The sequence below is a fragment of the Pyrus communis genome, chromosome 6, assembly GCF_963583255.1.
Source record: "Pyrus communis chromosome 6, drPyrComm1.1, whole genome shotgun sequence".
Classification (NCBI taxonomy): domain Eukaryota; kingdom Viridiplantae; phylum Streptophyta; class Magnoliopsida; order Rosales; family Rosaceae; genus Pyrus; species Pyrus communis.
The window spans coordinates 6311029-6316811 of NC_084808.1; the positions used below are offsets into that span (position 1 = coordinate 6311029).

At 36.8% G+C, this 5783-nt stretch overlaps 1 pseudogene; it reads left to right on the forward strand.

The window, feature by feature from the left end:
- On the forward strand, nt 1-4101 carry LOC137737727 (uncharacterized protein At4g06598-like; annotated as a pseudogene).
- Nucleotides 4102-5783: the final 1682 nt, after the last annotated feature.

Below are 5783 nucleotides of genomic sequence, written 5' to 3' on the forward strand. Positions count from 1 at the left end.
AATAGTGAAGAGAGAGAGAAGAGAGAGAGAGCTTCTTCTCCGAAGAGAAGAGGGGTATTAAATCATTGATATCTCAGAAACCCTAGGACAGATAAACAACTCTGATTCTTCGATCATTGCGTTTCTAGATCTCGATTGTTCGTTCAATACAGGTAATCAATACATACATATATATATATATATATATATATATATATTTGAGTTTGTGTATTTTCTCAAGGCAAAAGGAAGCATTTTTTGCTTGGTGCGTGCATCTCCGTTTCTGTGTTTCGTCAAATCAGCAGATGTTTGTGATTAATTTTGCTAATAATCGCACACATTCTCAGCATTTCGTCCAATAAATCACTTGATGATTATCTTTTCGTTGCAAATGATGATTTTTGAGGGCTCTTTCTGTGATTTTTCATTTCGGAAATTGTAAGATTCGTTGTCTGTTTGGCTGATGAGAAAATGTGGGAAAATGAAATGAGCTTTGCAGGTTTGAATCTCTGAAGATTTTTGTTGTTTGGGGCTGAGAAAACCGAATCCCTCACCTCAACCAACTGTGATTAGGACCTCATTTGTTTAGGAGATTCTATTCAATCCAAAAGTTTCCATCTTTTATCTTTTCTTTCCATGTTTTCTTCAGGAACAAATTTGAGGGTTTGAGTCAGTAGCATGTGGTGATTGGGAATTTTTGGCTTTTCGTTAACACAGTTAGCCTTGTGGTTGGGCTGTCCGATTCATTTAGAGTGTAAGTGTAAGTGGTGGTATTTAATGGGGAGAAAGCGGAAAACCCAGTTGGATGGCAGCTTTAGTTTTGTGTTAATTTGGGTTTCGATGTTATTATAGTGATGAAAATGGTTTCTTCGTGATCTCCTTACTGCTCAGAAAGTTGGGTAGTTGTAATGTTGTCCAATTGATGTATTTCTATGCTGGCATATCTGTGTTTTAAGCTTGTGTATGTTTGGGTTTCAAACTCGTATGCCTTATGAATCGTATTGATAATTTTGAAGTTTCCAGTAGACGTGTTCTTGCCCATTGATGTAGGTGTGTATTCATGTCAACATGGAGAAGGATATTAATAGTAGAGTTATAGTTATTATGTCTTCTTTCTGTTTACAATTGTTTAGTGGCAAGTTATTGACTTTATCCCATGTTTTCCTTTTCCTATTTTCCTTTGTTGATGGTGACATATTTATCAATTGGCTTGTCAACACTTTGCTTTAGTTATACGTTTGTTTTCCATGTTGTATACCTTTTCGGAGGCAGATTGTCTACCCTCCTGTTTAGGTGCCCTTCCCATCCCCTCCTATTTTGTGCGGTCACGGTTAAGTCACGTCAACATTTTATATTAATTTTTAATAGAGATAATAAGACAAAAAGCAATAGGAATATAAAATGTTGACATGACTTAACTGTGACCACACAAATAGGAGGGGATGGGAAGGCCACCCAAACAGGAGGGCAGACAATCTGCCTCCTACCTTTTCTGCCTTTGTCATCTTACACTATATCGTTTGACAGGGACTGGTTTGTGCTTCAGCAATGGAAAACTCCAAGAGTGCATCAAATATCAGAAATTTTATGTATTCCGGAAAACATCCTTTACTTCCTCCTAAAAGTCCATTTCCTAGTGTTGCCCCATCATATGCAGATTATGTCCTTAGTCCTGCAATTGGATAAAAAATTGTTCAGAAGCCTAGAGAGGAAATGCACATCACCAGAGGACTTCTTCAGAGAGCCTACTTATAGAGGAACAACTTCTTGGCTTGATGATCTCCTTAATGAGCCAGACACACCTATAGGCAGAGGAGGTCATCGTCGTTCATCAAGTGACTCTTTTGCATATGTGGATGCAATTAATGCTTCCAACCTTGATTATGTCACTCAAGACGAGTACAAATATCATAATATGATTTCTGTACCCTCTTGGGGATCTCACGACTTTGATCCTTGAAAAGATTTACAACATGCTTCATTATACACAGAACTGAACTTGGTGAAGCAGAAGAATAAAGCATGGGAGTCTTCTTTGAATAGTGTAAATAACCTGGGCGGCCTTCCTTCTGCCAGGGATAACATTGTTCTTCAAAGTTCAAGATCATTATCTACACTACAAGAAGCTGATGGGATTGCCTCTACAGTGATTGAAAAGCAGGATCATGTTGATTATGGTCTTCATGATCCAAAGGCTTCTTCTGAGAGAAAGGACAATTCCAATGCTAAGCCTTATGCATCTGAGATAGATGCAAAACGTGCTAAACAGTATGTAGTTTCTTTAGTATTTTAACTATACTCTTACTCATTTTACCTGATACCAACAAAGCGACATTAATCTTACATAAATTTTGGTTCTCTCTTTTACTCCCTCTACTTCATTTTTTTTCCTGGTTGTTGCGTAGGTTTTCCAGATGAATTGATTTAGTATTTCTTTGCGCCCATACTCATTTTACCTAACATCAACATAGCAAAATTACTCTTACATATTAGGTTGTCTCTTTGATCTGCCTCTACTTTTCTTTATGTTGTTTTCTAGGTTTTCCAGATGAAATAAACATACACCCTCTATCTCACACTCAATTTATTCCAAAAAACATAATTTGAGGCTGCTTTACAAAAGTCTTTACTGTAGTTAGAATGCATATAAATTTGTGTAGGTAAGAATTGTTCCCTTATATGGATCTATGTGATGACTGGCATAACGGAATGTAAATAATTGGAAAGAGCACTTGAATAGATGAAATGAGGACTATGGTACTTTTCTAGTTATGGTACGGATACAGGAGCTTTCGATGCTTTGTATGTGGTATGTTAGGGGTGCTTTGTTGCTTCTCTGCAACTTGGTTACTTAGTGGGCTACATGGGGTTGGGATTTGCATTGTTACATCTATGTTGCAAGTGTGCAACTTCAAGTGCATCCATACAATCATACACAAATTCGTAAAACTTACATGCAAGCACATCACATTAATATACTGCAAGCATTTAAGTATATAAATAGCTGTAATTGCACAAATTTGTCCTTAATTGCAAGAATACACCTGTAATATATTACGAATATGAAGAAAGTTTAGTCTATTTACTTTAGATCACCTGGTGTTAGGCATGAAATTGAGTTGTTGACCAGTATGTGGCCCTGAGCATTAGGCGTGACTATGTATGTGGAATACATATTACGCGTGATTACGTATGAGGCGTAGCTTCATATACTTTTCTAATTTGGGAAGACAATACAAAAGCTAAATGGGGAATACTATCTATCATCTGTTTTATAGCTAATGTGGAGAAGTACGTATGCTAATTTAATAGTTTTAATTTATGTAGTTTAGTTTCTGGAAAAGTGGAGGAAGATAGTTGAAGGACTGGACTAGGACTGCCCCTTTGCTCTTAAGCATTTGAATGCTGCTTGTTCAAATCTCAAGAGTAATTAAGGGCTATCTCCATAAGTTTTAAGTTTTCCACAGATTTCTTTTCAAAATTGGGGTGGAGTGAAAGAATTTTCTTCAACCTTTATAAAATTTTGATGCAAGAAGTTTTTCCTAATTGTTTTACATACTAAATTGTGAATACTCTAGATTCATAATTATCAACTGGCTCTTAGCGACTGCTTATTTGTATAATTCCTTGGGACTGCTTATCTCTTCTTAGCGAATATCATTCTTTGGCATGCAAGGGCAAGAAGGCCAGGGTGATGTGGGGTTGCCTGGTCTTGGTGGTGATATGGGTGGTTTGGATGGAGAGAAACAGGAGAATTTTTAAGCTTACGATGGATTGTGTTTTGAGGAGCTTTGGGACAGAATTTGTTTTCAGGCAGCGCTTTGGGCTTTTTTTTTCCTCGGAGTTCAGAGATACCCCTTTATCCGTAATTTGGATTGATTGGAAGGCTGCTATTTATTTATTCTTCTCTAGGGTTTTGTTTGGATTTTCAGTTTTCAGTCTTGCTGCTGTTTCTTCTTTCTCGTTTGTGTGTCTCTGGTTGTTTGATGTGGTCTTTTTGACCTCTCCTTAGTTCTTTTCCCTTTCTCGGGTTTAATATAATCATTTCTTTCTCAAAAAAATTATCAACTCGCTCTGTATCATGATGCAGATGTTGGGTTTGATATAATCATTTCCTTTTAACAGCACTCATGGTCATAATTATAGAAACTTGGTTGCTGTATTGTTGAATTGGAATATTAAACTATATATATGTAGACTGAAATACTAGTTATTGTAGGCAATTTGCTCAACGTTCACGGGTTCGGAAACTTCAATACATAGCGGAGCTGGAGAGGAATGTGCAAGCTTTACAGGCAAGTGTCGGCAAAAGCTAGAAGTACTCTCTTTAAGTTTGAATTGGGTTTTCTTCTGGGGTGTTTTATGATAATTTATGATTCCCAATATTGTTCCTGCATGTGTTACTCCACAGGCAGAAGGGACTGAAGTTTCGGCTGAGCTTGAGTTTCTCAACCAGCAGAATATGATTCTAAGCATGGAGAACAAAGCCCTCAAGCAGCGCTAAGAAAGTATAGCACAGGAGCAGCTTATCAAATACTGTAAGCTTCTACCTTGAACATTCAGGTTTTCATAATCTATGCATTTTCGGCTTCATCTGTTAATTGAATTTGGATAAGATGTTTCAATAAAATTAGAACGGTGTATTAGGTTTTTGATTATTTGAATCAGAAGCTGAAAAGTCATAAGCCTGAAGCTTTCTCAGAGTACATTTTACACTTCATACCCATGGCAGTTTGAGGATGATTGGTACTCAAATGGAGAACAATGAGAAATTATGCTATGAAGATCTGGAGAAAATTAGATAACACATAGGAGATGTTAGACTTCAGCATAATATTTAACAATTTGAGTTCGGGGACCATGTGGATTGTAAAAGCCTTGGGTTTGGAACTTGGAAGAGAGATGTTTTACCCACCGTCACTCATTTATCACCTGAATACCTGGAATTTTTGCTATGGTGGTATAGTACTCACTTTGTAGCAGGCTCAAAGTACATTTTACACTCCATACACATTTTAGGGAGAATTCAAGTCAGAACATTTGCATTTAAAATGAATGTGAACGCCCTCTCCAGGGCTACCTCACAATGTCGTTCAATGTCAAATGGATGTTTCCAATCATTATTTCTTAAATGCGAAAATTCTCACCTGAGGGATCCTTTATGCGAAAATTCTTCAAATCTGCTTTCCTCTTGGGCTGGTGAAGGTGCTTGTTGCAACTAGACCGGTGTTGCCTGCGACAATTTAACCGGTCAGGTACGTTTCTTCTTTCTTTATGTTACTTTATATTTCTTTATATGGAACATACATTTCTTTTTGAGTTGTGAGTTGAGTGTCATTTTCTTCTTTCTTTATGTTAGTTAGTATGGAACATACATTTCTTCTGGTTTAAGCTTTTTACTCTCAAAATAATTCTCTATCCTTCCAATTGTTGATGAGATTAGTGACAGAAGATAAAAACCTACATTGCAACTTGAGCTTTCATCTCCTCAAAACTACCAAAATGCCATCGAAAAGTAGCTTTTCCTCTGTAAAATCCGATTGGGTTAAATGTACAGCTTGAAAGGGTGTTTGCCGCCAACAACGCCATGTGTATAATACTTTCAAATCCTTGGCCTCGGGTAATGTTCTCGTCTATTGAAATTAAACAATATATAAAAGGTTCAGAAACTAAATCTATCACATTTCCACTCTGAACATAATCCCCAGCTTTGTTCAAAAGGATGAAGACATAACCAAAAAATATTATCACAACTCCAAAGAAAGCATATAAACTTTGCTAACTGAGAGAGACACGAAGAGGGG